Source organism: Pistacia vera, unplaced genomic scaffold (genome assembly GCF_008641045.1).
Source record: "Pistacia vera cultivar Batoury unplaced genomic scaffold, PisVer_v2 Contig155, whole genome shotgun sequence".
Classification (NCBI taxonomy): domain Eukaryota; kingdom Viridiplantae; phylum Streptophyta; class Magnoliopsida; order Sapindales; family Anacardiaceae; genus Pistacia; species Pistacia vera.
Genome location: NW_022195630.1, coordinates 463061 through 474592, shown reverse-complemented (window position 1 = coordinate 474592; position 11532 = coordinate 463061). Strand labels below are relative to the sequence as shown.

Here is an 11532-nt window from a genome sequence, read left to right as displayed (position 1 = left end):
AGAGCGTGAAAGAGAAGACATCAGTGGAGAAGAAGACTGAAAAAATTGAAAATTGAAATAATAAGGTAAATAAGGAAAGGAAAGAAGAAATAGAAAATTAGAATAAAAAAAAAATAATATTCATTAACAACGTGGCAAGTCATGATGTCTCAGATGATGTGGCATTGCCATATAGACTGTTACATCACTCTGTACAACTCTCTTTGTATTTGTGTTTGTAAGACTAGTATTATTGTTCGGATTATGTGGTCACATGAAATAGTGTCGAACCAGTCGTCACAGCCACAAAATTAAACCTAAATACCGTAGTTAGCGGTAAGCAGGGTCGAATCCACATAGAGCAAGACTAACAACTTAATGTATATTTGAGTAGAGGAAATGAAATTGGCAATTTTGATTAATTAAACTAAACTAACTAAATGCAAATAATAAAAGCGTGAAATTAAAACTAATGAAGACTTTATAATAAAAACATTGCCGCTACGGTTTTGGTTTGACATGAGACCAACTCACACAATTCTCCTCCACCCTCTACGATCCTCTAAACCTACAAGGCAAGGTAAATCAACAAAATGACTTTCCAACACTCTAGATATAATCTATCATGTCTCACCTGATCACTCAAGTTTGATTGGTTAAAGACTATCATTGAATGCCGATAAATGCTACAAGACAATACCACTAGTTGGTACGCGATTAACAAATACAATTTGTCAACACGTATCTTCCAATCAACCAACTTCATAACAAACGCAACAACATTAGAAATGAAATTAAATCCGAACACAACTCAATTACAATCGATGCGAAATAATGAAAAGCAATATTCATCATTTAATTATTTCAAACCAACGTTTATTATTCAGCAAGTTCTATGAAAACATTAAATCACAATGGACAACAATATTCATCACAAATTATGCTCAAACCATATTAAAGTATCGAAATCAAACATGAAACGAAAAAAAATATAATTCGAAACACAATACTACCAAATGTCCTTCAATCAGGCTCATCCAACTAGTCGAGAGCTGATGAGAAGAGCCGTGGAGTCAATCTCGATCTCGCCTATGCCATAATAGACAACCGGGAACTCAACCGCTCATGGTGGTGTTGACGGAGGTTGAAGCGGTGGAAACGAAGCTGATCATGGTGGAGAGGAAGTAACCGACAGCAATATGATGCGAAAAAGGAGTGAAAATGATCAACAGATAGCCCAAAATACGAACAGCCGCGCTTGCCGAAAAACATTAGTTTTCTAGCGGGTCTTCTAGCAAATGGTGGCGGAAATGAGATCCGAAGGTACCAATAGAAAGCTCAGGTGATGGGGAGTTCAGATAAGGTCATGGGGAGATGAAAGGTCGTCGGAAATGGGAGAGATCGCGACTGGAAGGTGAAGAGTCGCGACGATAGGATGGCGGATTCCAATGGTTTAGGCGGCAGTTGAAGCTTGGAATGGATAGATCCGGCCGTGGGGAAGCTAGATCGACCACCAGGGAAGTGCAACGTCACTGGAGTTCGCCGAAAAACAGCTAAATCACGGCTGGAATGCGAAACGCCGCGACGATGCAAGCGTGATCGTGGTGGTGTTGACGGCTGATGAAGATGATCAATGCAAGGGGAATACGAAAGGTCGCCGGAGGTCGTCGAAGCTTGATCAGAGAAGGTGAAGGGTTTTGGTGGGCGGCAGCCCCCAATCTGCGACCTTGCGCTGCACTTTTATACAAAATATGGAAAATTTCGTTTGGTCCCTGCATGATTGAAAAGTGACAAAATCAACCCCAAGTTTTATAACAATTTGACCCCTGAATGGCATAAATGAGACAACATCAACCTTAGAAAATAAATCACATCCTAAAATCAACTTACAAAATCTCAAATTTCAATCCAAACATGCCAAATTAGTAAGAAAAACTCAAAATATGATTTTTATACATAAATTCATAATTTCTCTTAATTATCTCAATATGATTTCATTTTAATCACACATAGGGTCTTTTTATCACCAAAATGGAGTCACTTTCTTGACTCTAACAAATAGACATTATGTATTTGGATTTGGGAATGAAACATCACATGAAACAATTGTTTTAGTGGGAATTGTTTTACTATAACCCAAATTATGTTGTAAGATTCTCTAATATATGGGGGTGAGCACGGGTAGTGGGTAGAACCGGAACCTACCCGGGACTGACACTGTGCGGGTAGGTTCCGGTTCCATTTTATTGGAATCGACACTGTGCGGTTTCGGTTCCGATTCCGATTCCGGTTCTTGTGTGTGGAAGAACCAGAACCAGAACCTAAAAAAAGAACCTAAAACGGGTATCTTGTTTGGAACCTATAGCGGGTACCTAGTTTAGAACCTGTTTGGAACCGATTTTTGGAATCTGCTTGGAACATGTTTTGGAACCTGTTTTGAACCTGTTTTGGAACCTAAACTGCAATGAAATATTTGTGAAATCTGAATAATGGGGGGTTTTTATTATTTTACAGATAAAAAAAATTTAAAATAGAAAAAGTTAAATTTTTAGAATAACCTAATTAAATAAATATACAATTATACTTATTACATATAAATTACACCATATTAAAAACTTTAATATATTATAATATATTAATATTAAAGTTTTGATTAATTAAGTGAATAATTGGAATTATGATCCAATTAAAAGTGTTTTAAATTTTTAATGTTATTAAAAGAATTATTTTTGAATAAAATAGTATATTTGATTGAATAATAATATATTTAGTTATTTACTTCAATTATCAAGTTCTAAGTATATCTATAGTAAATTAACAATTAATTAATTATATATGATAAATTGATAAACATTAATAAATTTTATTACTAGTTAAATATCATACTTAATCAATTATAATTTTATAACATTATTTAATTGATTTATAGTATAATTAATTATAGCATTATATTAATTGATTACTACTTAATTAATTGACTTATAAGTTATAACATAATAAATAGTTAATTAATTGACTTATAATTAGAAAGTTAATTAATTATAGCATTACATTATAGATTTATAGTATAATTACTTAATCAATTATAACATTTCATTATAAACATTAATACAAATTTAATTAAATAATTAAAAATGTAATTAATTATAATATTATATTAAATGTTTATAGTATGATTACTTAATTTAATATAACATTACATTATAATATGATTACATAATTAATTATAACATTACATAATTAAATGATTACTTAATTGATTATGACATTATATTATAAATATTAGTAATTACTAATTTACTACATAAACATAGCACAATACTTAATTAAATAATTAGAAATTTAATTAATTACAACATTACATTATAAATTTATAATACGATTACGTAATTAATTGTAACATTACATTATAATTAAATGATTACTTAATTAATTATAACATTCTATTATAAACAAATTAATTATAATATTATATTAAAGATTTATAGTATGATTACTTAATTCAATGTAACATTTCAATATTTCATTATAGTATTGTTACATAATTAATTATAACATTACATAATTAGATGATTATTTAATTAATTATGACATTATATTATAAAAAATAATTATAATATTATATTATAAACAAATGATTACTTAATTAAATAATTAGAAATTTAATTAATTAAACATTACATTATAGTTAAATAATTACTTAATTAAATTATAACATTATTACATTACATTATATTATATTATGATCACTTAATTAATTATAGTATTACATAGTTAAATGATTACTTAATTAGTTATAAATTTATAACATTACATTATAAACATTAGTAATTTACTACATTATTACATTACTTAATTAAATGATTACAAATTTAATTAATATAAAATTATATTAAAAATCTATAGTCTGACTACTTAATTTACTATAACATTACATTATAGTATGATCACATAATAAATTATAACATTACATAATTAAATAATTACTTAATTGATTATGAGTTATAACATTATATTATAAATATTAGTAATTACTAATTGACTACATAAACATTAACACAATACTTAATTAAATGATTAGAAATTTAATTAATTATAACATTACATTATAAATTTATAGTACGATTACTTAATTAGTTAATTAATTGTAACATCACATATTAATTAAATGATCACTTAATTAATTATAACATTCTATTATAAACAAATTAATTATAATATTATATATTAAAGATTTATAGTATGCTTACTTAATTCATTAGAGTATGATTACATAATTAGTTATAATATTACATAATCAGATGATTATTTAATTGATTATGACATTATATTATGAGCATTAATTGTAACATTACATTATAAACAAATGATTACTTAATTAAATAATCAGAAATTTAATTAATTAAGTATTACATTATAGTTAAATAATTACTCAAATAAATTATAACATTATTATATTACATTATATTATGATCACTTAATTAATTATAACATTACATAGTTAAATGATTACATAATTAGTTATGAATTTATAACATTACATTATAAGCATTAGTAATTTACTATATTATTATATTACTTAATTAAATGATTAAAAATTTAATTAATTATAACATTACCTTATATATTTATAGTATGATTACTTAATCAATTATAATATTCCATTATAAACATTAGTATATTAATTAAATGATTAGAAATTTAATTAATTATAATATTAAATTATAGATTTATAGTATGATTACTTAATTCATTATAACATATTAACATTACATTATACTATTATAGTATGATCATATAATTAATATAACATTACATAATTAAAATATTAAATGATTACTTAATTGATTATGACATTTTATTATAAACATTAGTAATTTACTAATTTACACAATACTTAATTAAATGATTAGAATTTTATTAATTATAACATTACATTATAAATTTATAGTATGATTACTTAATTAATTATAGCATTCTATTATAAATAATATTACAATACTTAATTAAATGATTAATAATTTAATTAATTATAATATTACATTATAATTAAATAGTATATTACTTAATTAATTATAACATTACAATTTACATTGTAGTATGATCACTTAATTAATTATAACATTACATAATTAAATGATTACTTAATTAATTATAACATTATATCATAAACATTAAACATAAGTAATTAATTAAATTATTAGAAATTTAATTGATTATAACATTACATTATTGTTAAATAACTACTTAAATAATTATAAGTATTTATAACATTACATTATAGTATGATCACTTAATTAATTATAACATTACATTATAGTTTAATAATTACTTAATTAATTACAACATTACTATATTACATTATAAATATTATTAATTTATAATATTAAATTTACAGGTTATGAGTTACATTGGACACAAATGAATGAGTAATCAAAATTTGTTAGGCGTGTATTTGTAAACTTTTAAGGTATTTTTGTCATTTTTTAAACTAACGGGGGGGTAATTGATTTTTTACAGGATACCCGGGAAAGGAACTGGAATCTGTATTTTAGGTTCCGGTGCCTTGAATTGAAGAACCTACACTGTACGGTTCTGGTTCTGGTTCCTTTTGTTGGGAACCTGCACTGTGCGGTTCCGGTTCCGGTTCCGGTTTCCCCGAAAAATGCAGGGCACCCGAAACCGCTCACCCCTACTAATATATAGTGTTTGACATAAAATTAAAAATAGACAATAAATAGTGACATGTTGAATATATATTCTGAAATGCTTAACCATACTTGATTCATGTTATTTTATTTACATATTAGGCAACAAGTAATTAAAGATGCCGTATGCAAAATTGCAAACAATGTTTGGTATATATATATTACTCTTCGATTAATTTAAAAAATAGAAGTATAAAATTTATTATAAAAAACTATTGGTTATTTTGTTGGAAATTAAAAATCTCTTGTAAGCTCATGTTACTGTTTGATTTAAATACATAACTTTAAAAGTTTTTCTCGTAAAAGTTAAAAAGAAAATATAAAAAGATTGACGTTACATATACCAATGGATTATACAAACTATTCATTATAAACTGATTGAAAAATTTTGTAAGTTAATGATATTATTATTTACTTCAATTTTTTAAAATTATTTTAATTTTAATTTGAACACATAAAATTATTTTAATAAAATTAAGATGGTGAAATTTCTAAAAAAAATATAAGAGTTTTGAATTTGACATTTAAAAATTGAAAGAAAAAATAACTCAAAAAGACTTAAAAACAGATACTAAAATTATGAGATTCTCTTCTTATACATAAACCAACTCTTTTAAGATTATTCACATTTTTTTTTTTTGTTTTTGAATTACAACTAGATAACGTAAACATATTTATAAAAAAAAAAAAAATGTTTTACATAATAAAGGATTTTCGGCCAACGATTGGCAGTTCTAAGGTAGTTTTTGCTATAGGCATATATATGAAGCAAACATTGAACAGAACAGTATCAATTTATTTAAAAATTAGGAATACAAAACTTTGATGCTTCGAAATACTAATAACTAAACATTTACACTTGGTTCTTTAAATTGACAAATAGAAAAAAAGTACTGATAATAATATACACTTAAGTTTTATTGTTGATTGATCCAAGAGGCCAAAAGAACTTAAAATTATGAGAGTTAAAGATATTGAAAGTCTGGTTCAATTGATACCAGATGAGAAGATCTTATTGAATATATAGAGCTTTACACGTTTGAATGAATTTCAAATATACAGAAAGATAAGACTACATGTAACAGAAGGATAAATGTTGTCTCTTAGAGAGATAAGACTACGTGTAATAGAAGGATAAATGCTATCTCTTAGCTGATCCAGATGAGATGCAATCTTCCTCTTCAGTTATCTGACTCGGAATAGAATCTATATGGTTAACTGCCCCCTGCAAGTTGATGGTGAGTGGACGAACCATGAGCTTGTCTCGAAGCATACAAAACCTGGTAGTGGATAAACCTTTGGTGAAGATATCGGATGGCTGTGATGTAGTAGAGATGTATCTTGCAAGTATGTCCCGGTTGAATATTTTCTCTCGTATAAAGTGATAGTCGACCTTTGTATGTTTTGTTCTAGTATGGAAGACATGATTAGAGGACAGGGAGAGTGCACTAATATTATCAACCCATAGGCATGGAGGAGGGTGTAAAGGAAAGCCAAGCTCTCGGAATAGCATGCGGATCCAGTAGAGTTCAGTGACCGTGAGAGCCATGGACCTATATTCCGCCTCAGTGCTTGAGTGGGCAATGGCTGGTTGCTTCTTTGCCATCCAAGAAATTAAACAAAGGCCAAGGAATATGCAATATCCAGTAGTAGACTTGCGATCATCTGGGCTTCCAGCCCAATCGGAATCACAGAAACCATGTAAAGCAAGAGAACCTTTGCTGAAGTAGAGACCACGTTCAAGAGTGCCTTTTAAGTACCGAAAAACTCTCTTAGCTACTGTAAGGTGAATAGAAGTTGGACAATGAAGAAATTGACATAATTGGTTCACACTATAAGCAATGTCTGGTTGGGTTAAAGTGCAATACTAAAGTTCTCCCACAATGTGTCTATAGGCAGCTGGATCAGATAGTGATTCCCCATCGTTCTTGGACATTTTCCCACCTGAGTTGCAAGGTGTAGAAGCAGGCTTAGCACTAATCATTTTCGTTTCATGCAGGAGGTCCAAGATGTATTTGCCTTGATGGAGATGCATATTATCGATAGTGCGGCGGACTTGAATGCCAAGAAAGAATGAGAGAGCGCCCAGATTTTTGACTGCAAAGTCTTGGCTGAGGTGCTGAAGGAGATCAACTACTGCATCAGAAGGGTTACTCACCACCAAAATATCATCAACATAAATTAAAATGAGCATAGTAATAAAGGATTGATGTAGATAAAATAAGGAGGTGTCAACATTTGATCCTGTAAAACCAAGCTTTAGGGGACTTTGAGAGAGGTGCCTGAACCAAGCCCTTGGTGCCTGTTTTAGGCCATAAAGGGACTTGTGGAGTCTGTAAACATGGGATGGGAAGTCATTATGTTCAAACCCTTTAGGTTGCTTCATATAGATTTCTTCCTCAAGGTGTCCATGCAAAAATACATTGGAAATGTCTAGTTGCTATACGATCCAACCATGATGAACAGCCAAGGCAAGCACCAATCGAATGGTGGCAGGCTTTATAACTGGACTGAAAGTCTCATGAAATTCCACACCATGCTTTTGATCAAACCCTTTGGCTACAAGCCTTGCTTTGTACCTTTCAATGGTGCCATCAACCTTTTGTTTGAGTTTAAACATCCATTTATTTCGAATGATGTGTTTATTAGGAGGTCTAAGACATAAGGTCCAAGTGTTGTTATCAATGAGAGCATTGAACTCAAGTTGCATGGCTACTTGCCAATTGGGATCCTTGGTAGCTTGTTTGTAGGTTTTTGGTTCAGAGGGAAGTAGAACTGAAGATAGAGCTCGGATTGGGTATCTAGTGGAGCAGTAAAGCTTGTAATCAGGAAATTGTTTTGGCTTGAGGGAGTTGGTGTGAGATCTGGTGATTATTTATCTCGGTGGGGAGTTATGAGAGGCAGGTGAACTAGAATCTGGAGCTGAGTTATTAGTAGGAGAGAAATCTACAAAGCCTTCATTAGAAGGTGAGTGAAAAGAAGAATTAATTGAACTAGAAGGAGAGGAGGGCATACCTGTTGTGACGGCAGTAGCAGAGTCCAATGAGATATCTTCCAAGGGTTGAGCAGCAGCAGTGAAGTTTGGAATGGAGAGATGAGGAATGGAATTTTATGGTGGAGGAGCATCTGATTTGGAGTTCGAAGAGGCTTGAGCAACAGGAAATGTATTTTCATCAAAGACTACATGTCGAGAGATATAAATATGACCAGTTTGAATATCCAAACATCTGTAGCCTTTTTGGTTAGTTGCATAACCAATGAAAATGCATTTTTTGCTTCTACAAGAGAGCTTGTGTGTAGAGTATGGTCGAAGTAAGGGAAAACAAGCACATCCAAAAGTTTTTAGTAAAGTGTAATCTGGTTTGGTCTGAAATAGAAGTGAGTAAGGGGATTGATGGCCAAGGACATGTGTGGGCATTCAGTTTATAAGGTAAGTAGCTGTGAGGAAGGCATCAACCCAATGTGTGGATGGTAAGTGAGATTGTGCTAAGAGAGCTAGAGCTATGTCAGTTAAATGGCGATGTTTCCTCTCTGAGATGCCATTTTGTTCAGATGTATAGGGGCATGTTAGTCTGTATAGGATTCCTTGTTCTTGTAAGATTTTTTTGAAAGAATTGGATAGATATTCTCCTCTATTATCGGTTTGAAGTTGCTTGATTTTAGAGGAGAATAGATTTTCAACTAGACACTTAAACTTAAAGAAACACACAGCCACATCAGATTTTTGTTGAAGAGGAAACAACCAAGAAAACCGAAAATAATCATCAATAAAAACCACATAATATTACAGCCACTGAGTGACAATACCGGAGAAGTCCATACATCAGAATGAATTAATTCTAAAGGGTGACTAGAGTGATGATCAGAGAGGGGAAATGGAAGTTTATGGCTTTTAGCCATTTGACAAAATTCACAAATGTGCATCAGTTTTTGTGAGCCTGATATAGAGATGAGAGTATCATGAGTGGGGTGGTTAAGAACTGATTTTGATGGATGACCTAATCGGGCATGCCATGTGGTAGCAGGGGCTGTGACACCTAGGAAAGCTATAAAGGAAGAATTTGAGGCTGAGTTGTGCTGCCTCTTATGGGAATTGAAAGGTTGAAAATAAATTGGGTAGAGTCTTGCTCTACTCGGACCTTGGAGGAGTATCTTGTTGGTCTGTAGTTCCTTCACAACAAAAGAGGTAACAGTGAGTATAAAATAGCAATTGTTATCTTGACAAAGCTGTTGAATGGATAAGAGGTTCGATGAAGCTCGAGGACAGTGTAAAACATTTGACAAAAGTAGAGAACTATTGTTAGTTTTCATAATGGAAGAACCGGTGTGATTGATAAGCAAACCTCCCCTATTGCCAACTGTGACTTGGGTTGGACCTTGATATGGTTGCTGACTCAAGGTGAGATTGTTAAGGGCTGAGGTGACATGAGTGTTGGCACCACTGTCAAGGAACCAAGGCTGATCTTCCTCCTGAGGAACAGGTGTATGAGCAGCCATAGCAACCAATTATGCAGGTGGATGTCTTCCTTGGTAAGAAAAGTCCATTCAGTGGTAATAGTCCAAAGCTTGATGATTTGTTTTCCCACAAATCTGACAGGGATGTTTGGAATGAGGGAAGAAGGTGTTGTTTGAGGTGGTTGGTCCTTTTCCTGTTGGTGGAACAGAGAAGTTAGGGTTATTGGGTGGATGAGTAGAGAAGTTTGAGGTGTTTGAGGAGTGTGGTTCAGTAGGTTTGTTGGCAGAAAAAGGCTTTGGTTTGCGATTGTTATAGGGTGGCTTAGATTTATGACTGAAAAAGGCAACATTGTGGGTATCTGGTGGGATAGATTTGTGTTGGGACTCAAGTAGTTGTTCATAATTCAACAACTCAGTTTGAAAATCATCAAAGGTGATTGATGAGTCTCGGGTTGCAAAATTAAGGGAGGTAATGAATGGGTGATAAGCAGGATTAAGACCACCAACAACATAAGATATCAGGTCCTCATCATCAACAGTTTTTCCCACAGCTGCAAGTTGGTCAGACCAATTTTTGGCACTAAGGAGATAGTCAATACACGACTTAACTCCTTCATTAAGTGTCTGCAATTGTCTCTTAAGATGAGAGATTCGAGATCTAGAATTAGGTGCAAACCTGTTTGCTAGAGTGGTCCAGACCTGTCAAGAGGTATTTTGCCCATAGACAGTAGATAAGACCTTCTCAGTGAGAGTGGCATTGATCCATGCCAAAATAAATTGGTCCTTTTTTTGCCATACCATATAATCAGTGGTGATGTCAAAGGTAGTTTTGCCTTTAGAATCAGTGGCAAGCTTTGGAGGACACGGCTCAGAGTCATCCACAATGCCAAATAAATCATGGCTTCTTAGGAGTGGAGTGAACTGAGTGGTCCAATTAAGATAATTGGATCCATCTAATTTGACAGAAACTAAGGGAGTGATATTGGGAAAAGGGAAGGTAGCGGAAGCCATTAGGATCGAGAATTGTGTTAGCCAAATGAGGCTTTGATACCAAGTTAAAGATATTGAAAGTCTAGTTCGATTGATGCCAGATGAGAAGATCTTATTGAATATATAGAGCTTTACACGTTTGAATGAATTTCAAATATACAGAAAGATAAGACTACATGTAACAGAAGGATAAATGTTGTCTCTTAAAAAGATAAGAGTACATGTAATAGAAGGATAAATGCCATCTCTTAGCTGATTCAGATGAGATGCAATCTTCCTCTTCAGTTATCTGACTCGGAATAGAATCTATATGGTTAACTATGAGGTCATTGATTATTGCCTTCTGAACCATTAATCTTCGGAGCAGGAGGAGGAGAAGGAGGAGGATGGAAGGCTTTGA

General features: G+C 31.6%; 1 non-coding gene across 1 annotated transcript; it reads right to left on the bottom strand.

Annotated features, from left to right (window-relative positions):
* Nucleotides 1-10557: 10557 nt before the first annotated feature.
* On the bottom strand, nucleotides 10558-10682 carry LOC116124770. Its single transcript, XR_004127252.1, has one exon. It is a non-coding gene; the product is annotated as a small nucleolar RNA Z247 (small nucleolar RNA).
* Between the last annotated feature and the right edge of the window lie 850 nt (nucleotides 10683-11532).